This window comes from Penaeus monodon, unplaced genomic scaffold (genome assembly GCF_015228065.2).
Source record: "Penaeus monodon isolate SGIC_2016 unplaced genomic scaffold, NSTDA_Pmon_1 PmonScaffold_1967, whole genome shotgun sequence".
NCBI classification, from domain to species: Eukaryota; Metazoa; Arthropoda; class Malacostraca; order Decapoda; family Penaeidae; genus Penaeus; species Penaeus monodon.
In genome coordinates, this window is record NW_023649337.1 from 10001 (window position 1) to 32804 (window position 22804).

Below are 22804 nucleotides of genomic sequence, written 5' to 3' on the forward strand. Positions count from 1 at the left end.
AAATTTTTCAGATATTTTTAAAAGGGGTCGGAGACAAAATCCCCCTTCGCACTCCTTGTTTGACTTCAAACCCATCTTTTAACCCATAAGTGGTTTTTACAGTGCTTGTTTTGGGTCTACAGGGTTTTTTATTATTGGTATGTGTTTTGGAAAACTTCATATCATTCTTTATTCCAGAGGATTCGTGATCAACAGTACAAAGCTTTCAAGAAATCAACGAAACACAGGTATGGGTCTTTCTGATTTCTCTGTTTTTTCTATGATAATTTTTTCAGATTTAATCTGGTTTCTGGTCCCTTTTTTCCAGGGCAAAAACCTGCTTGTTCGTCTAAATTTCTTCTCTTAATCGACTTCATTTTTTCAGAAATATTTTAAACAAAATTTTTGCGCTGTGACTTTTTAATGAAATCCCCCTGTTATTTTTGGGCTTGGGGGTGCTCCCTTTTTTTTTGGGAAAGGGGAGCAAGACTGTTTTTCCCCATCTTCTGCCTCTTCTTTCATTCCTTTTTTTGTAAAAAGTTTGAAGTATTAAACCCCCGCCCAGCATTCCTATTACTCCGCTGTTTTTTTCTCTACCCCGGGGCTCTTGTTATTCTTAATTTCCCTTTTAGGGTTTTTAAAAACTTTTTTATAACTTATAAAAAACTCTTTGGGTGTTTTCATCTTCCTTGTTGGTACTAATTTTTGTTTGACCTGATCGAAATTGTTAAAAGATTTTTTTGTATCAAAAGCTTTAGAGGTGGGTTTGGGACGCCCCATTTTTTTTGAGTCTTTTTTAAAATCGATAGTTAGTATTGTGTCCTTTTTGCAGTCGCCCCGGGGTCTTGTCTTGGCTTTTTTATGCAATTTTTTTTCCATTTTTGGTTCAGCACAATTAGAAATTTGGCTGCGTGTTTTTTTGTCTGGTGAAAACACGTGTACAATGTTTGGGGTGGTGTTAAATATGTAGGGGCATAACTGATTTTACTAAAAATCAAAAAAATTTTCACCTCTTTCTTTATTTTCCCCAAACAGAATTTTCCACAGGTGTCTTTTTTTTAGATCTTTTTTTGCCTACTTTGGAGTTAGGGCTCCCATGATTACTTTTAACCTTTAGGATTGTGTCTAAAGTTTCTTGAGAGTGTTTTTAAAAATTTTCCATTTCTTCCCCTTGCAATGTTGGTTGGTGGGTAGCTTGTATATCAAAGTTTGGGGTTTTTTTTGTATTACTTTTAAAAACGATACTTATTGGGCTGTATCCAAAAAATTTATTTTTCTTTTTTTTTTTTGTGGAATCATAGCCTCCGGACTATAATTTCCTTCTTTTTTTTCCAAAAAAAGACTTTATCTTGTCTGTTTTCTTTTGTTTTGAAAATTCCATTACTTTTCCTTTGGGCTCCTTTTCCATATTTGAAAGTTGTACTATCCATTTTTGTTTCAGACAATTGTAAATTTTCCACCTTAATTTTCCTTACGTTTCCACTTCCGATTTTTTTATGTTTTTTAATTAACATTTTCTTTTTCTTCTTTTTCTTCCGATGCATTTTTAACATTGTCAAACCCGGTTGCCCACTGAATAATGCCCCCTTGATACCCACGGCGGGGGTTGGGATGAAATTTATTTTTTGTATTTAACCTTGTGTACAGGTTTTTTCAGGAAAATAAAAGTTGAGTGGAAACCCCCCGGCTCCTTTTCAACTCGCAGTCTCCAACTACAGGAGGAAATATCTCTGCTGCTTTAAACAGTTACACGTAAAAATTTCCAAAATATTATTTGGTAAACCGTATCATAAACCGATGTTTTCACCAATATCCACTGCCTTCTGCCGACACTTTTACCGCAAACCCCGGGATAGGGATTAATAGGGGGCTACCTTGTTTAAGGGAACCCCAGGGGGCATCTATTTTTCCCCACCCCGGGCAAATATTTATTATATTATATATCATTAAAAAACACATATTTACCTATCAATTCCACGGGGGTCGTAAAAAATGCCCCACTGCTGGCTTAGCCCCATTTCACGGCAAGAAAATACTACGTCTTTAAATCAAAAGCAGGTGTCGTGAGGAAAAATTTCTAGTGCTAGTCCTCAACCGCGGTTTATTATAAAAGGCATCCAAACAGGCAAGGGGGCCACTTTTCCAAAAAACCTTAAAAAAGTGAAATTTGGGGAGGGCCCTTTTTCCTGTAGTGGGTTTAAAGGCTGTTAAGTATATATATATACTATTTTATATTATTTTATATATATATATTATATATTATATATAATATTAATATATTTTGGGGTTTTTTGGTGTGGTGTTGTTGTGGTGTGTGGGGTTGGGGGTGTGGGTGTGGGGTGGTTGTTTGAGAGAGAAGAGAGTATGAGTGATGTCTATGTCTTGTTGGGGTCAAAATATATAATATTATAATTTATATATTAATTTTTATATTATTTTATATATAGAGAAGAAGAAGGAGGGAGGAGGGGGGCATTTACATAAGCCCCTGCAACAATGCACTTCCTTTTGTTTTTTGTATACCTGTATCTTTGGTGTATACAAAAACAGCAAACATAAAAACTACATCGCACACTGTCCGTGTAATATTTTATGTGTGTTTATATATGTAATATTATAGTATTATTATAATTATATATATATAATATATAATTTTAAAATAATATATATAATAATATATATTAAATTTAAATTACCCCACCAGTTGTGTTTGTGTGTTGGGGTGGTGTGTGGAGAGGAGAGAGAGAGAAAGGAGAGAGAAGGAGAGGATATGTATTTATATATTATTATAGATGTAGACATTACATTCAATACTGTGTGTATTGATATATTAAATTTTATAAAAGATCTACCCCTTTTTTTAACGTAGGTTTTTTCTGACCCCGTGGTCCGCATGATATTAATTGTAGTTTTTCATGTTGTATGCTCTTGGAGTGATACGGGTAGGGGCCCCCCTTTCCCTTTTCCCGGGAAATTCCCGGGTTTCCTCTCTAGGTAAAACATTCTCTCTGTTTTATCCGGGGTTGGACCCCACTGACTTGGGCTGGCTTGGCCCCCCAGTGCTAGGTAAACATCGAGGGGAAGTTCCTTGCCAAGGGACAACGCGCCCTCGGGGACTCGAACCCTCGAACTCAGACTGCCGCCCCGCGTCCCGATCCGAGCTACATATCATTATTGTATAATTTTTCTATATATGTGTTTTAATAATAAACATATATAAAAAAAATATACATATATATATACACCATAAAAATATATATATATAATATATATATATATAAAATATTTTTTATTATATATTATATATATAATATAAAAAAATAAAATACTATACATCTACTCATATTAAGGGGGAAAAAATGTAGTTAATAAAATTGTTTTTGTGCAAAAACCGACACCCAAAATTAAAGTAATTTTTTTTTTTTAAAGGAAACACACCCCACCCCCACACAAAACCCACACACCCCACACACACACCACCCCCACACACATATTTATTTATATATATATATATAATATTATAATATAGTTAATTTTATATGTGTGGGTGGGGTGTTTTGTTTTGTGTTTGTGTTTGTGTTGTGTGTGTGTGTGTGTGTGTGTATGTTTTAAATATATAATTATTATATATTATTTAATATTTTTTTTTTTTTTTTTTTTTTTTTTTTTTTTTTTTTTTTTTTTTTTTTAAAAATAGGCATAATAATTGGGGGTTATGTAAAAAAAATTTTAACATGTAAAGTGAATTCATACAAAGACACCACGAAAAAACAGCCCCATGATCACACACACACCACCACACAACACACAAACACACACACAAACCCTCAAAACCCCAAAACCCAAAAAACACTCAAAAACAAAAACCCCACCATAATATAAAAAGGGGGAAAATACCAAAATGGAAAAAAATACTGCTTCTCAAATGGAAAAACCAAGTCCCTTATAAAGGGGCCTCAAGGGCTCCAGCCACAGTTAGTATCGACCCCCCGTTGGTTTAAATTGCCGTCGTTCTCTCTCTGGGGACGAGGTCGGCCCATAACTGGGGCATAGCGATCGTACAGGGGTTAGTGCGATGCCCTGCTGTGTGAGTTTAGTGTTTGGTGTAATGGGATACAATCTAGTTGCGAAGTGCATTCTAGGTATTCGTAGTTATATTTTGTCTATATTGCTGGCAGGAGATTCGATATTCGATTACCTAAAAAGAAAAGAAAGATCATTATCAATCGTATCATAACATAGGATTTTAGACTTAGTACGCAGTTTTAAAATAACCTATACAGCAAGGATACAAAAAATAAGGAATTGACAAGTACAAAACGGCAACGTAATAAACTAGGTGAAAGTTCTAAAGAAGGCAGGGAGGGGGGAAGGAAGGGGGGGATGGAAGGTGGGGAGGGGATGGAAGTCTGCACAAATAGTCTTTAAATTACCTCGTAATTTTTTTTCTCTATCCTCTCTTCTTTCTCGCTTTTGCCTTCTGTCCTGTTTAAAGTCCTCAAAAGTATTTTGGGTTCATCTTCGTCTTGAGAATGTAATGGGTAGGTTGGCATTTTGGTATTGACCTACACAATTTAGTGTTTGTGAAGATTTTGTATATTAGTGAAGAATGTCACGTACGGAAAAGAACGAGCATATATATATACACCGATCTATACTCAGTTTTTCCACACACACACACACACACATAACGGTTATAATATATATATATATATATATTATATAGATAATATATATAATATATATTATATACTTATATAGTATAGGATATATTATATATATCTAATATAATATATGTAGTCTTATTATATATATATTATATGTATATTATAGATTATAGATATATGTATACTTATTATATTGATATATTCTTAGATGTGATTTTCCACACACACACCACATATATACCACTCCTTTAAATACCAATATACCATATCTGTTAGCACCATGCACCAACGCCACAACTCACTCACTCACTCACTCCCTCACTCATCTTCAAACTCATCACTCACTCCTCCTCACTCACTCACTCCGTCACTCACCTCTCACGCACCCACCACACACACCACCCACACACACAACCACACACACACCACTGTACAACACAATGTACACATCTACATCTATTTGTTTTATCATGAGGTGTGTGTGTAATATAGTATGTATATAATATTATTAATATATATCTATATATATATATATTTATATATATATATATTATTATATAGTTTAAGCTGGTGTTTTAAAATTATTAATCTCCATGCAAAAGCATTCATTTTCCGTGGTGTGTGTACCGCATTGATCGAAACGTCGTTGAGTGAAGGCTACAGTAGAGAAAACTGCCGAACACCTTCATGAAAGACAGACCGCCAGGCGTTCGAAGTTCGGTTGGTTATAGCACGAAACGGGGGCCGTCACGGGCAAGACAGATCGCGAACCTAGGGCTGTAACTTCAGCCGTCGTTGCAATTTTACAATGTACGTTCTAAGTACTCACGTCTGTAACAGAGGTTACGCGCTGCATCGCAGATAACTAGATACAAGTTGAAAAGACTATCAAAGTGATGAAGATATTACTGGTGAGATCGATGCATGTGATTGGTCATTGTGTCGGATAACCGAGTGTGCAATTGACGTTCACATTATATAGCGAGGGTAAAAAGAAAGACCCAAGCGCGGAAATGTTTAAAGAATATGACATATATGCGATTCTATTGTTTGTGGGTCATCATCCGCAAGCTTGGAAGTGGAGTGTTCTCGTGAACCTTACGAATGAATGTTTTTTATTTTTTCGAATATCGAATAAACAGGAGATGTTGTGTAAAGCAATGTAAATAGTTCCTGTTCTATTTATCTTAACAAAACCGTCTCGACTTTTTAGATCTAGGGAATGGATTTTTATAATGATACGAATTAGAGAGGGAATCATATTTTTTATGATTATACTGTTACTGTTTTAATTCCGATTTTGAAGTTTTTTGTGTACAATCTTGATCTCTCGCGTGTGTGTCTGGAATGCTATCGTTTTCAGCTATGGTGGCTCATTTTTACGATAAAAAAGCGTATCATGGGATTGTGTGCAATGATGTTTATTAGGGGACGCTCCGCTCTCTCTCTCCCTCCCTCCTCTCTCTCGCTCTCTCTCTCTCTCTCTCTCTCTCTCGTCTCTCTCGTCTCTCTCTCTCTCTACTCTCTCTCCACTCTCTCTCTCTCCCTCTCCTCTCTCATAAAGCCCACAACATACACACATATAATGCATACATAGAACAAACATCTAAATTTTCAATCTTTCCACTTCCGATTTCTCATCACGTTTAATTTGTCTATACCATTATCCACTTGGTTAACGTGTATTAATCGAGTCGCCACCCGCTCTTCTCATTCGCAAAATTGCCTCTTGGCCCTGGACCTCTCCCGCGTTATTCTCTTTTCCTCTCCTCCGCCCCTTCCTCTCCCGGCTGTTCTCTCTTCCTCTCCTCCGCCCTTGTCTTCCTGTTCCGAGTGCTGTTTGCCTCCTACATCTTGTTAAGACTTTTTTTATGATTATGGTTCTAGGGAAAGATAGAATAAAAGGGAACATAGAGGGGGGGGGGGAGAGGATAGGGAGACGGAGATGGAAAGAAAGAGAAAGAATGCGGATAGGGAAAACAGAAGAGTGAGGAAGAGCATAGGGAGCACGAGGAAGGGAGAAAGACAGGGCGAGAGTTTAAGGGAGAGAAATTGGAAATGAAAAATGGAAGGATTGAGATAAAGAGAGAAATATATATAAGAGCAAGAGGAAGAGGGGAGCAAGTAGTAATAAGGAGAGTGAAAGGTGAAAGTGGAAGAGAGCCTATATGCCTTTGCATTTCTCCCGCCCATCACCTCCCCGCCCTCTCTCTCTTCTCTCTCCTCTCCTCTCTCTTTCTCTCGGGAAAAAAACGCAAAAGAAAAAATATAAAACGTAATTTGAAAAATGTTTTGTTTATTCCGATACAGAGCAGAAAGCGTTTCATTATTATTATTGTTTGTTGTTTATCACCATCATCATCATCATAATAATAATATAATAATAATATTATAATAATAAATAATAATATTATTATTATTATTGCATCGTTATTGATTTTATTATCGCTTTATTATTATTACCATCATCATTATTGCTGCTGTTATTATTATCTTTTTATCATTATTACATCACTGTCATCATCCTCATCCTTATATTATCACCATCATGAGCCCCTGTTTTCTTAAACTTCACTATTACAGGAAAGTGAGTTATGATGGGTGAATTCACATTGCTTCTGGTGTTAATAGATAGAGTGCACACGGTCGGGAAGGTGTCAGTTCACCTTTTAAACAGCGTTCGAGAATTTTAGTGTTTGTCTGCCTTGCGTTCATCTGGAAGCTTGTAAAGTTAGTTATCGTTGTTGTTTTTATCTGTTTATGTTTGTTTTCTTGTTTTTGGTTTTTGTTTGTTTGGTTGTTTGTTGATTTGACGATAGGGAAAGTGGGGGGTAAGGGTAGTTATTATTTTGATATTGAGTCTCCCCGATTATCGCTTCTCAAAAAAAAAGAAAAAAAAAAGTGTGTGATAATAACAAAAATAGGTAAATAAGTAAAGAATGATAATAATGAAATAGAATTACAAGCAACGGAATCATGCCACTTAAAAACAGAATTATTTGAAATTTCGAATATAAACCAGGAGTAAATACCTACTCCCCCCATTTTCTTCCCAAACACGAGGACAAAACAAAAATATAAACAAGAAATCCTTAAACCATATAATTTCTTCCTCAGAGCTAAAAAGAAAGAAAGACAAGAACAAGGAAAGAAGAATAAAAACTACAGCAAATAAAAAAAGAAGAAGAGAAAATGGGTCTTGCGACGCGGTATCTGATCCCTTCGTGGAGGATCACCTACTGCAGATCTTGCTCTCTTGTCTCGTCGTCGCGGGGATCCACCGACTACTACGACGCATGCGCACTCGAGACCCGCGCGCAGACATGGATCCTCCGTCGGCGTCTGCAAGGGAGGCTGAATCCCAAGCGGAGAAAGGAGCAGAAATGTAATTGGTGAGTGAATTTTTTTTTTTTTTTTTTTTTTTTTGTTTGTTAAGTAAGGTTGGGGGTGTTTCTTCCATGATTTTTTTTGTCGTTTTGATTATCGCTGTTGATTTGGGTTGGAGAGATGGTTGGTGGGTCAGTAGTGATGAAGAGGTAATGGCACTGCTGTGGTGTAATGATACTGATGATGATAATGGTAATTACAATAATGATCGTAATAGTGAGAATGATAATAATAACGATGATAATAAAGTTAATTATCTCATTAAGTAGATCAATACTTTTCGATATTAACAAATTACTACTGCTGCAAATTCTGCTATAACTATTTATTGATAACAATATAGACGATAGCCTTAATTATTACTTTTTTTTTTTTTTGATAAAAGAGACAAACAGGCAAGCTGCGAAAAGGAGAGATTTTAAATAAAAAATAAAAAAAAATAGGGGCCTGAACAACAGAGGAAAAAAGGAAAAAAAAAGACAGCCATAAAAGCAAAAGAAAAGAAAGAGGGAGTAACTGGCAGCCAACCAGACAGAGAAATATGAAAATAATGCGAATCTCTCTATAAAAATTCCAAGATTAAAAATTTAACAACAACGCCAACGTTAACAAGATTGACTTTCCTTCCTGCGCTATACACCTAAAACTCCTTTTGCAGTAAATAACCATAAAAACTCAAAAAGAAATCCGTAACAAGAAACCAATCTGAGCGGCTGCCTTTAAACCCAACTTCCGATAAAACCTTTTCATTTTAGCTCAAGAACAGAGGGGCTTTGGTGTTCTCTGGTTATTTTTGTTCTGTTGCCATACCTCTCTCTGTTTCTTTTCTCACATTTAATTGTATTATAATCAGAAATAGTAATTATTTCTGCTGCCTTTGGTAAACTAGCTTTACCCAAATATAATAGCATTCAAAATATCTAATGTTGGTTTCCCTGCATTTATATGGTAAAGTACTGAGTACATCATGACACAAAAAAATTTCCCAATTGTTTAAATATTGCAAATAAGTTTAATGGTTATACAATGGGGTTTTTGAAAAAAAAAAAAAAAAGTTTTTAAATATGTATTATGATTATTCATTATGGTTATTATAAAAATAAACACAAAACACGCAGACACCAGTTGCAGCGAACCTAAACTCACCTTACTCTTGATATGTACGCTTGAGGGTTTTGAACGTGAGAAACATTAGAATTTTATATAATAATAATAATATAATTAATAATAGTATAATAATGGATAATAATAGTATATAAAATAATAATAATATTTATATTATTATTATTATTATTATGTTATTATTTGATTATGATTTACATATTCGCAACAGTTAAAATAAAGGTGAACACTTAAGTATCATAAAACAAATAAAGATTAACAAATTCCAAAAAATTTATATTTAACATAAAAAAAAAGGTGTTATAATTTTGTAAATTAATAACATAACTTTAACACCCAAATCGCATTTATAAAAATTTATTAATTAATTTCCTTTTTTTTTTTTTATATTATTTTTTTTCATCAATTTTTTATCATTATTTTTCCTCTTTTTCTTTTTCTCCTCCCCTCCTTCTCTCCCTTCTCCCCCCTTCCCCCCCCCCTTTCTCTCTCTCTCCCCTCTCTCTCTCTCTCTCCTCCTTCTCTCTCTATCCTCTCTCTTCTCTCTATATATATTTTATATTATATATTATAAATATATATATTTTGGTTTTTTTGTATATTATTAATTTTTTTTTTTGTAATTTTATATATATATATATATTTATATAATCAATAAAGGTATTATTTACCCCTTTTTAAAAATTAAATTTAAATTTTTTTGTGTGTTTTGGGTGGTTTGGTGGGGGGGTTTGTTTTTGGGGTGGGGTGGGATTTTTAGTAAAATTTCTTTTTTTTTTTTTGGAAGAGATTTAGGGTTGGGGGAAATTTAAAATAAATTTTTAAAAAAATTTTTATAATTAATAATTGGCCTCGTGGTTTGATGATTAAAAAATTGACCCCCCACATCATGGGTTATGATCCTTTTTTTTACTGTTTGTTCCTTCCCCCGGTGTTTTTTTTTTTTTTTTTTTTTTTTTTTTTTTTTTTTTTTTTTTTTTTTTTTTTTTACAATTTTAACCCAATATTTTATTTTTTAAAAATTAAAATTATAATTTTAAGGGGAAAAAAGGGGGCCTAAAAATGAATAATTCCCAAATCTTAAAAATTTAAATTGGGGTAAATATATATTATTATAATATAATATATGTTTTGTTTTTTTTTTTTTTTTTTTTTTTAAAAAAAAAAAAAAAAAAAAAAAAAAAAAAAAAAAAAAAATTTTTGAGTATTTATTTCCCCAATATTAATATTGTCCCCAGTGTACACTTGAGGTGAAGTTTTAAAAAAAACCTTATCAAATGAATATATCTTAAATTTAATGACATTAATATATATATATATATATAAAATAATATATATATATATATGTGTGGTGTGTGTGTGTGTGTGTGGTGTGTGTGGTGTGTTGTGTTGTGTGTGTGGTGTGTGGGTGTGTGTGTGTGATATGTATATGTATATGTATATTTATTTATCTATATATATGTATATATGGTATATTATGGATATTGTATTATATATATATATATATATATATATATTTTAATATTAAAATTTTATATATATATATTTATATATTAAAATATATATATTATATATATGCGGGGTTTTGTGTGTGTAATATGAATATATGTAAACATATATGAAATACAACCCAAAACATATATGCATATATACATATGTATATATATGAATATATACATATTTTATTCATATAATTACATATAGATAGGGATGTATACATACATATTTATGTGTATATATATATGTATACATATATATTTATGTGTATATATACGCATATTACATTTGCATTTATATGTATGTATGTTATATATATATACATTTTAAATATATTTTATAATATATATATATATATATATATATATATATATTATATATATATAAAATATATATATATATATATGTAAACATACATACAATATATGTATATATACATATACATTATGTATATTATGTATGTACACACACACACACACACACACACCACACCCCCCACACACACACCCCACACAAAACACAAAACACACACACACACACACACACAACCACACACACCAACAAAACACACACAACCCCACACACACACACAAATACACCACCCCAATCCCCAACCCACAATCACACACCCCACACACACACACACACAACACCAAAACACACACACACACCACACACACAAAACACAAACAACACACCACACACACACACACCACACACAACAAATAAAAAACAAAAAAAAAATATATATATATATATTATATAATATATATTAACTATATATATATAGAATATAAATATATATATATATTATATATGCATGTATAAGTATATGTGTATTATGTATATATAGATATACATATAAATAAATAGGATATATGTAATGTGTGTATGTATGTAAAATAAGTATGTATATATGTATTAAATGTAATGTATATATGTGTTTATCCCCTGTACTATCTATCTATATATATATGCCTCTGCTTTTTCGCTGTCGCCCTCCTACCCTTTTTATATCCCCCCCCTCCCCTTTCCTTTCACCATCCCCCTCCCCCCTCCCCTCCCTCATCCCCCCCTTTCCTTCATTCCCTCCCTCCCTTTTGCCTACCTTCCCTTCCTTCCCTCCCTCATCCTCCCCTTCCCCCCCCTCCCTTCCCCCTTCCTTCCCTTCCCCCCCTCCCCCATCCTTCCCTTCCCGTCCACACCCTCCCTTCCCCTTTCCTCCCCCCCTCCCCACCCCCCCCTCCCCCCTCCCTCCCCACCCCCTTCCCCCCACCCCCCTCCTTTCCCCCCCTTTTTCCTTCCTTCCTCCCTCCCTTCCCTTCCTTGAGTGAGCATCGATTGGGAAAGTCCCTTGAAGCCACTGTATTTCCTTGTTGTTCTTAAGCCCATATTGCTCCCACTGTACGGGCTGGATGTGTTGTTTTTATATGTTGTTAAGCATGTTGCCTCCCTTCCCCCCCCCCACCTATCTCTCTTTCTCGTCTCTCTCTCTCTCGTCTCTTCCTCTCTCCTCTCTCTCTCTGCTCTCTCTATATTATATATATAGTATATATATATATATATATATATATGACTTATATATTATATATATATATATTTTGTGTGTGTGTGTGTGTTGTATGTATAGTATATATTAATATATATATATATATATCATCATCATTTAAAACGGTAGGTTCATGGCTGAGCCGCCGTGGTCACAAGCATGATACTCATTGCGTTTTCACGGTATGATGCTCTTGAGTAGTAGGGTAGGGGGGTTTTCCCCCAGTTCCTATCCAAGAGAGTGCCGGTGTAACCTATTTTAGGTATCATCTCTCTTATTTTATATCCGCGTGGGACCCGCACTGACTTGAGCTGGCTTGGCCACCCGTGGCTAGGCAGGCAACGCGGTGAAGTCCTTGCCAAGGGACACACGGCGGTCGGTGACTCGAACTCTCGAACTCGATTGCGTCGTGACAGTCTTGAGTCCGACGCTCTACCCATTCGGCCACCGCGGCCTTGACGTCATGGCTTCCATGATTTTCTTTGGGCAATTTCGAGCGTGGTTTGCCATTTGCTTCCGCCCGTGTTTTTTTTTTTTTTTTTTTTTTTTTTTTTTTTTTTTTTTTTTTTTTTTTTTTTTTTTTTTCCGAGTCACCATCTCTATTTACCCGGCACTACTTGGGCTGCTTGGTCCCCCAGTGGCTAGCAGCTAATTGTGAAAGTTCCTTGCCTAGGGAAACAACGCGGCGGCGTTGGACCTCGAACCCTTCGAACTCAGATTGCCGTCGTGACAATCTTGAGTCGACACTCTAACCATTCGGCCACCGCGGCCCCATTATATCTATATTATATAATCTATAATATGTTGTGTGTGTGTTGTGTGTGTGGGTGTGGGTGTGTGTGTGTGTGTGTGGTTTGTGGTGTGGTGTGTGTGTGTGTGTGTATATGTAATATATGTATATGTATCTGTTAGTTTATCGATATATATGTATATATGTATACGATATGGATATGTATGTATATATAGTGCATATTATATAATATAGTATATGATATATATATATCTCTATATTATCTATAATTATTATATAATATTGCATGCGTGTGTGTGGTAGATATATGGATATATGTACACATATTGTGACAGACACACATAACATAATGCATATATACATATTATATATATATTGTATATATACTATATTCATAGAATCATATAGATATGTATGTCTCATATCATATTTATGATTTATATATATATGTATCCATAAGATTTATGTGTATATATACGCATATCAGTTTGCATTTATGTATGTTGTATCGATATATACATCTTTAATATATATTATATATATAATATACTATATGATATATATAGTCAATCTATCTGTATATCTGTCTATGTAATATATGTGTATACATTCGAAATGTTATATATGTATCTATATATATATATATATATTTAGATCTATCTTAATCTACCTCTAATAAGTAATATATGTAACATACAATACATATAATATTTTATTAACATAACATATATGTAGTATATATGTATGTTATCCACCACACACACACACACACACACCACACACACACACACACCACACCGCACACACCCCACACACAAACACACACACATCAACACCACACCACACACACAAACCACACACACACACACACACACACACACACACACACACACACACACACCACACACACACACCCACATTATATATATATATATATATTATAAAATATATATATATATAATATATAATATACATATATATATATATAATATATATATATAATTATATATATTTTATATTATATATATTATAAAATTATCCCTGTATAAGTATATGTGTATTATTATATATAGATATACAAAAAATAAATAGATATATGTATATGTGTGTATGTATGTATATAGTATTATATATGTATAAAAATGTATTTAATATTTGTTTTTTCTGTCTGTCTATCTATCTATATATAAAATGCCTCTGCTCTTCGCTTTTCGCCCTCCCTACCCTTTTTATATCCCTCCCCTCTCCTCCCTTTCACCATCCCCTCCCCCCTCCCCTCCCTTCATCCTCCTTTCCTTCATTCCCTCCCCTCCCTTTTTGCCTACCTTCCCTTCCCTTCCCCCCCCTCATCCTCCCTTCCCTCCCTCCCCTCCTCACCCCCCCTCCCCTCCCCTCCCCACCCCCCCTTCCCTCCCACCCACCCTCCTTCCCTCCCTTCCTTCCCTTTCCTCCCCCCCCTTTCCCCTTTCCTTGAGTGAGCATCGATTGGAACGTCCTTGAAGCCACTGGTATTTCCTTGTGTGTTCTTAAAGACGATATTGCGTCCTCAGCATTAGTACGGGCGTGGGATGATGTTGTTTTGTATTATGTTGTTTAAGCAGTCGTTGCCGTCATTGCTATTATCATTTCATTATTGCTATTACATTATTGCTATTATTATTATTAACTATTTTATTATCTATTATTATTATTACTATTATTTTATTATCATTATTATCATAATAATAATAAAGAAATAATAAAATTATTATTGTTGTTATTATTATTATTATTTTTATTAATTATTATTTTATTATTTATTATTATTTTTATTATTATTATTATCATAATCATCATCATCTCATCATCATTATCATCATCATCATTTTTATCATTGTTGTAATAAAAATCATTATTACTATTATTCTAATTTTTTTATTATTGTAATTATCATTATTTTATTATTTGTTATGTTATCATTTTGTTATTATTGTTGTTTTTGTTATTATTGTTGTTTTTTTTATTATTATTATTATTATTATTATTATTGTAATTTCATTTTTATATTTGTTATTGTTATGTTTTTAATTATTTTTATTATTGTTTGTTTTTGTTATTATTTTTGTGTGTTGTTGTTATTTTTATTGTTTATTATTATTTTTATTATTATTATTATTATTATTTTTATTATATTATTTTTTTATTGTTATTATTTTTGTTTTGTTGTTTTTATTATTATTATTATTATTATTATTATTTTTATTAAATTAATGATATGAACATTAAATTAGTTTTGTTATTATTATTGTCATTATCATCATTATTTATTTTATTATTATTATTATTAGTAGTAAATAGTAATATGAACATTATTTGTATTGTGTATTATTATCATTTTATCATCATTATCATATCATCATTATCATCATTATTATTACTGTTAATTTTTTATTATTATTAATATTTCATATTCATTATTATTATTGTTATATCTGCATCACCATCATCATATCCATCACTTGAAATCTCTATGCATTTTCATTTGTTTATTTATATTTTATCAATACATGTAGCTTCATTTTTTTCATCAAATTTCTCTGTGGTTTCCTTCTCCTCAGAATGGGAGCCGTCGGGGATGTGGATGACGAGGGGGATGGGAGTGGATGACGAGTGGAAGAAATCGGGAAACTGGGGGACCTCTGTTCCCTGATGACATTGGACCACATCCTTACGCGCGACCAAGGTGAGGGGGACTTCGCGGCTCTCTCTTCTCTCTCTCTCCTCTCTCTCCTCTCTCGTACTCTCGTCTCAATCTACACTCTTTCTCTCTCTCTCTCGCTCTCCTCTTCTCTCTTCTCGCTGTCTTGTCGCTCTCTTCTCCTCTCTCTCTCTCGTTTCTCGTTTCGCTGGATCTCGCTCTCTCTCTCTCTCTCTCTCTCTCTCTCTCCTCTCTCTCTCTCTCTCTCTCTCTTCTCTCGCTCTCTCCTCCTGCAACTGTCGACTTCTGCTTCTCTCTATCTACTCTCTCCCTCTCTCTCATCTCTCTCTCTTCTCTCTCTCGTCTCTTTCGCTCTCTTACCCCCTCCTCTCTCTCTCTCTCTCTCATTCTTGTTTCTCTCTCTCTCATTCATTCGTTGCCTTCTCTCGTCTCGTTGTTTTTTCGCTTTCTCATTGTCTCTCTCTCTCTCGCTTCTATCTCGCCTCCTCTCATCTCTCATCTCGTCTCTCTCTCTCATCTCTTCCCTACTCTCTCGTCTCCAATGACACTGATTATATATCGCTTTGAAAGCGATATTGTAATCAGGTCATTGGTTTATCTTTCCGGCTGTAACCCTGAGTTCTACTAAACAAATGAGTCGCTCTTGAATGATTCACTTGCATTTTCCGGGTTTGGATTTAAACGCCTGTCTATACTATATAATTGCTATATCAATCCAGCTACCGTCTGCCATGTATTACTATCTATAGTATATTTGCCAATCACATTTTTCTGTGAAAGTATATGGCGTGATGTACAGTTAAAAGGGGACCCCAAACAGTCTTTGTTGACCCCAAAGGTTTACGTACGTAAATCTCAGTCTGTGTGGTAGAACTAAAGCGCACAATAAGGGAACAATGAACATAAAGTTTTCTGTTTCTTGTTTGGTTTATAAGAATTCTCGACACATACACGCAGACAGGAAATATGCAAGGGACCAAAGCAAGAATTTTGGGGAGTAACCGATAGACGAGCTAGTCCCAGGAGTAGGCTGATGTTTGTAGGGGACGAATGATAACACAGGAATAGACTGCTAGGACTCCAAGAGAAAATGCGTATAGTTATATAAAGGTGCAGCAACCTCGAGTCTCTAAAAAAAAGAGAGCTTAGGGTGGTAAAATTTTATTTCATAGAAAAGTGGGAGAAGCAAAATTAAACTGTACATGTATGTCACGGGAAATACAAGGTAAATCTATTGCAAATAAGATATATATTTTGGGCCTACGTTGAAAAGTACGTAATAGAAAGTGAATGGCAGCAGTACAGAAACTACTAAGACGGTAGAGAGAGGTCTGTGGAATAAACATCAGCAAAGAGAAACAGAGAAGGTAAACTTTGATGGAAAACGCCGCATTCAAAAGACGCTGACAAAAAAATAGTTTTTTAAAAAATGCCAAAGGACGAGAGGAGAGAGATAAAGAGAAGGAGAGAGAGACACGTGACAGGTTGCCATAGCAAGAGTGATGCAGACAGCGAGTGGAGCAAGAGTGTGAACACTCGCAAGAACAGAAAAATCCAAGGTGCAAAGATGAGATGAAAAGGGTGAAATCAAGGTGGATGACGTAAGATGGAAGCTAGAAAAGATGTTTTGAAACTTGGAGGCTCTGTAGAGAACACCACAGAAATAGAAATAGAAAGTGTAAAGAGAGAGACAGCTCTAATCTTTCAGGATTGCCTACGGCGTGCTGACAAAAAGTGGTGAAAATAGGCATAAAGAAGTTGACAAATGTATGTCACAATGAATTTAGGAAAACTCCATAGCATAGTGAGAATTGCTGATCGAGCTACTGAAAATTTGAAGACTGCTACTGGAGTACACCATGGCATGTTTATTTCAAGTTCTTGGTTATTGTGGTAAAAAGAGTAAACACAAAGGAGTGTAGAAAAGGCTTCCGTTGGGATAGTTTTCTGGGGATGACTTGGGGCTAAGACTGAGACCAAAAAAGAGATGGAGGAATATTTAAAAATGGGAAAAAAAGGTTTCAAAAGTAAACGTAGAGAAGTTTATGATGATGACAGGCAAGAGTACCAAGAATGTGCATAAAGGGGGAACACATCGGCGAGTACACGTATGATAGGCATCAGATTTATCCTGTACTCTTGTTTTGACAGACGATGACAAAGGTGGCCTTCGGGGTAGAGTTCCTCAACAGAGTGGAGAAATTCTAGTGCCTTGCGTGCGAGGTGTCAGTGGCATAGTGATGAGGAATGGGGATGGAGAAGGAAATTATTAAGAAGGACATGCAAAGAAATACGAATGTAAAGCAAGTCTGGTAACTGAGGGCCATCTTGGCCCTTGAAAGCAGGACGGAAAAAGGGAGAGAAAGGGAAAAAGCAACCTGCGGGGAAAAAAAAATGAGAGAAGTAAGTGAGTTGTAGAGAAACAGAGCCACCCTATTAAAGAACAAAAAAAAGGGTATATCGCATCGACATTAGGATAATTTTACCCCTTAAAAAAAAGCTGGAACATATGTTGATGAAATGTGAAAGAAAAACGAGATATGTTATGAGCATCCCTGGAAAATGGAGTGTGCGTGGGGTGGAGGGGGGGGGGGGGGGGGGGAGCCAGCAAACGCTACGTCAAAGAGCTGGGGTAGATGCTAATAAATGCTGATAAAATATGAAAAAAAAGGGAAATTGAAATATATAACTGCCATCTACTAGAGGAGATGGAGTATGCGGGAAGACGCAGAGTCAAAAAGCTATCTTCCTTTTTCTTCTTCTCTTCTTTTTCTTCTTCTCAAAGGGTCAAGAGGATGAGAAGTTCGATCCCTTGAACGAAGAGTGAGGTACTTGACAGGGAGTCAGATATCGAGGGAGGGCCGAAGAAAAATGGGGAGAAAATGTTTAAAAAAATGAGGAGGCATTTTAAAACGAATGGATGGCATATGTGCATTTAACGTGGAAACTCGAAATGGGAATAAGCTGCTGACGATAGTTGGGAAAAGAAGAGGATTTGCTTATCTGTTTTATTTATTTATTTATTATTTATTTATTTATTTATTTATTATAATATTTTTTTTTTTACTTTTCCCAACATTTAATATTTTCTTATCTCTTCTTTTCCTCCTTCAGGTTGTCAGCAGAAGAGAGTATTAAAAAATCAAGGGAATTTTATGAACTGATGAAACACACGTTTGCTCCGTCCGATTCTTCAGCTCTGACCCCGTCCGCGAGAGGTCCATGAGAACGTTTTTCAGACGCAGGTGGGTTTTTGGCCTGTGGGTGACCTTGTTCGTGTTTTTTTTTCATCTTCTTTTTCTCCATCTTCCTCGTGTTTTCTTATTTTCTTCCTTTTTTGGCTGCTTCCTTTCACTGTTTCAGTCGCCCTGTCCCTGTCTATTACACCCTTTAAACCGTTACACTTTGATAATGACATGTAACAAGTCATTATTAATGCATGTGGTTTTGTTACGGGATTTGGAAACAGCATGTGTTGACGTGAACATAGCGGGAAAGAAATGTACACAGATATCAGAATAAGCAACCCTAATATGTAATATCACGTTGCTATTAACATGTGCAATATGTTATACATATTGTCGCAATACAACTGGTTGTTATCTGTTCTTGTCACTCTCTCCTCTCTTCCTCTTCTCTTTTCCTTTCCTTTCCTCTTCGCCCCCCTCTCTCTCTCTCTCTTCTCTCTCTCTCTCTCCTCCTACTCTCTTACTCTCTCCTACTCTCTCTTACTCTCTCTTACTCTCTCTACTTCTCTCTCTCTCTCTCTCTCTCTCCTCTCTCTCTCTCTCTCTCTCTCTCCTCTCTCTTCTCTCTCTCTCTCTCTCCCCTCCTCTCTCTCTCTCTCCTCTCTCTCTCTCTCTCTCTCTCTCTCTCTCTCTCTCTCTCTCTCCTCTCTCTCCTCTCTCTCTCTCTCTCTCCTCTCTCTCTCTCCTCTCTCTCTCTCTCTCTCTCTCTCTCTCTCTCTCTCTCTCTCTCTCTCTCTCTCTCTCTCTCTCTCTCTCTCTCTCTCTCTCTTGTCCTTTCTCTCTCTCTCTCTCTCCTTCCCTCTCTCTCTCTCTCTCTGGTATCAAGACCTGCAGAGGACGTCGCTTTCCCCAGTAAGGCGTATTTTGGTGACGTTAATCCTTAGCTTCTGTATAAACGAGGGAAATGTAGGTCAAGTCAGAGGAAAGAATGATTATGGTAAAAACGAAAGAAAGAAAGATGACTTAAAAAAGAAACACGATGTGAGCTGTTATTTCGTTTTTTTTTTCTCTCTATCTCGATCTTTTGTCTTTTCTTCATCTCTTTTCTTCCCTTCTTTTCAGCTACGTTCACTCCCCAATCCCTCTTCCCCATCTACTTATCTCCCTCTCCCCTCCGCTCCAACCCCCTCCTCCCCCCCCTTTCCCCTTCCCCTCTCCCCCCCCCATCTCCTCATCTATCTCCCATCCCCATCCTTCTGCCTTCTTCCCATCCCTTGATCGCTCTCTCCCTCCCTCTCCTCCTCCTCCCCTCATCTCCTTACCTTTCTCCCTCTTTTCCCATAATCCACGAACCGCAATCCATAATGCATATCGCCCGTCTCTCTCTCTCTTCTCTCTCTCCTCTCTCTCCTCCTCATCTCTCTCTCCGTCTCCTCTCTCCTCTCTCTCTCTCTCTCTCTCTCTCTCTCTCTCTCTCTCACTGTCTCCTCTTTTCTCCTGTACCTAACTCTATTTTACTCTACTCTTGTCTTCTCTCCTCTCCTCTCCTTTCCTCTCCATACCATTCCTTTCCTTTTCTTTACTCTCCTTTCATTTCCTCTCCTCTCCTCTCCTATCGCTCTCCTCTCCTCTCCTCTCCTCTCTCTCTCCTCTCCTCTCCACTCCTCTCCTCTCCTTTCCCCTCCTTCCCTTTGTGGTAATGCTAACGCTCGTATCTAAACGCAGATACTACTAACAGTGATATACATAATGCACACCGCCCTCCCCACACCGCCCACAGGAACGTCCCCCTCCGGCGCCCCACCGAGCCCTCGACCTTCCTCGCGGGGGGCGCCCCCCAACTCACGCAGCGGGTCCGAGAGATCGTGGAAGAGGAAGAGGAAATTAACTAAAGAAAGGATGGGTGAGAAAAAGGCAGCCAAGGGGAAAGGAGCTTTTGATGTTGTTGTGGGGGAAGCTTATTTATTTCATTATTTATATTTTGTTTTCTTTTGTATTTTGTGTTATGGTAGCCAGCAGGGAGGAGGAGGAGGAGGAGGGGGTGTTTTTTTTTCTTTCTTTTTTTCTTTTCTTTTTTTTTGTGTTAGGTAAGAGAGAGCAGGTTGATGGGTAATTTTATTATCGAATTTGGGTTTTGATTTGTAATTATATTTTTTTTTTTTATATTTAAATATTATCCAAACAAATGGAGGTTATTAGCTTTTTTTTTCTTTGTTTTTTTCGGGTTGATTGAATTATGCTTTTTAAAAATTATTATTATTTTTTTTTTATTATCAGGCCATGCAATCACGTAATATCCACTTACATACCAAATCAGCAATCTCCCTTACTTTTTTTTCTTTTAAATCTTCAATCACCGCTCATTTCCCTTCCCTCTATCCTCACCCCGGAAACACCCCCACAGGAAACCAGTGGGTAAGGACCTGAAGGCACGAAGACGTCGTGGGTGAAGGTTACCTGACGACGGCCCCTTGGCTCATCCTGGTGTTTTAAGCAGACGTATGGATGCTGCCTGACGGACGCAAGAGGAAACCCCTATTACCACGAAATCTCGACGGTGCTGTCGTGTGGCATAATGCTGTCGGCGATACATTGCGTAGAGGGCGTAGAGAGGATGGGAAAAGAGTATCTGTTTGGTCAGCGTGGTTGTGACGGGGCCCTGTTTGGCGGGGTGGTTGCGGGTGTGGTGTGAATATACGGGGTTGATTAAATGGCGACACAAGTTATTTATTTGTTGTGCTGAAAGCCAGCATAATTCGGCCGAATGAGCAAAATTCTGGGGAAAAGAGAGAGAGAGAGAGAGAGAGAGAAGAAAAGAGAGAAGAGAGAGGAGAGAGAGAGAGGAGAGAGAGAGAGAGAGAGAGTGCGTGTGATTAAATAAAAAAGAGGAAAAAAATGACGAAGGGAAAAATAGAGAGAAAAAAGACGAGAGAGAGAGAGAGAGAGAGGAGAGAGAGAGAGAGAGGAGAGAGAGAGAGAGAGAGAGAGAAAAGAGAGAGAGAGGAGAGCGAGAGAGAGCGGAGAGACAGAGAGACAGAGAGAGAAAAAGAAAATACACAATGATAACCCCAAATACCTCTCTCGCCATTTTTCAACCTGACGCCCATTTTATCCCCATTTCCAGAACGCGGGTCTCGTCACCCTCACCTCGACGCCCCTCAACTGCGGCCCCGCCCTCAGAACCTGCTGAACCGCCCGCCCAACGAGAACTCCTCTTGCTCCTCCCTGGGGCTTCCCTTCCGAGGACGCCACGGTGCCCGACCTCAAGCGAAAACCTCTGGAGGACATTATGGTTGAGGCATGAGCAAGAGTTTTTAATGGGGGTTTTAAGTGGTTTCTGTTTTGTGTGTGTGTGTGTTTTTTCTGTATATGTAAGGATTTATGTTTTTTTAATGAGGCGATTATGCGGTATATGTGATTTTTTTTATATAAGGTTTTATCTTCTCTGAAGCTCTTTTGAGGTGTTTATGATTTTATGCCTTTTGAAGAGGTTTCTTTTTTGTGAGGCTTTTATGAGGTTTCTATGATTTTATAATGTTCTCATAAAGTTTCTGTGATTCTGTGAGTTTCTATGAGGCACTTATAAATTTACTATCATATTTTTCGTTTTATGGAGGTTTATGTCAGGATGTGAAGGTATGTGGGATAATGAGGTATGAGGAACGCTACTATGAGATTAAATGAGGTTTTGTGAGAACAATGCAGGGAATTTAAAATGTCAGTCCGAAGTTTGAATAAAGAAATGTGTTCAAGATGTTGTTTTCATCCCACAAAGCATTTTTGAAAACGATAAATATTTCAGTGTCAAAGAGAGAGCGAGAAAAATATGATATAAAACCATGATCTTTCGTAATGAATAATTAATCCTAATCCAGAATAAAACGCTTGTTCATTATCTCTGAACTACATACGTAAACTGACAAGAAAGCAGGAGACAAGGCCAGGAATGTAAACAAAAATATTATG

At 36.2% G+C, this 22804-nt stretch overlaps 1 pseudogene; it reads left to right on the forward strand.

Moving 5' to 3' along the window:
- The first annotated feature begins 15594 nt into the window (after positions 1-15594).
- Positions 15595-22590, forward strand: LOC119569896 (annotated as a pseudogene).
- Positions 22591-22804: the final 214 nt, after the last annotated feature.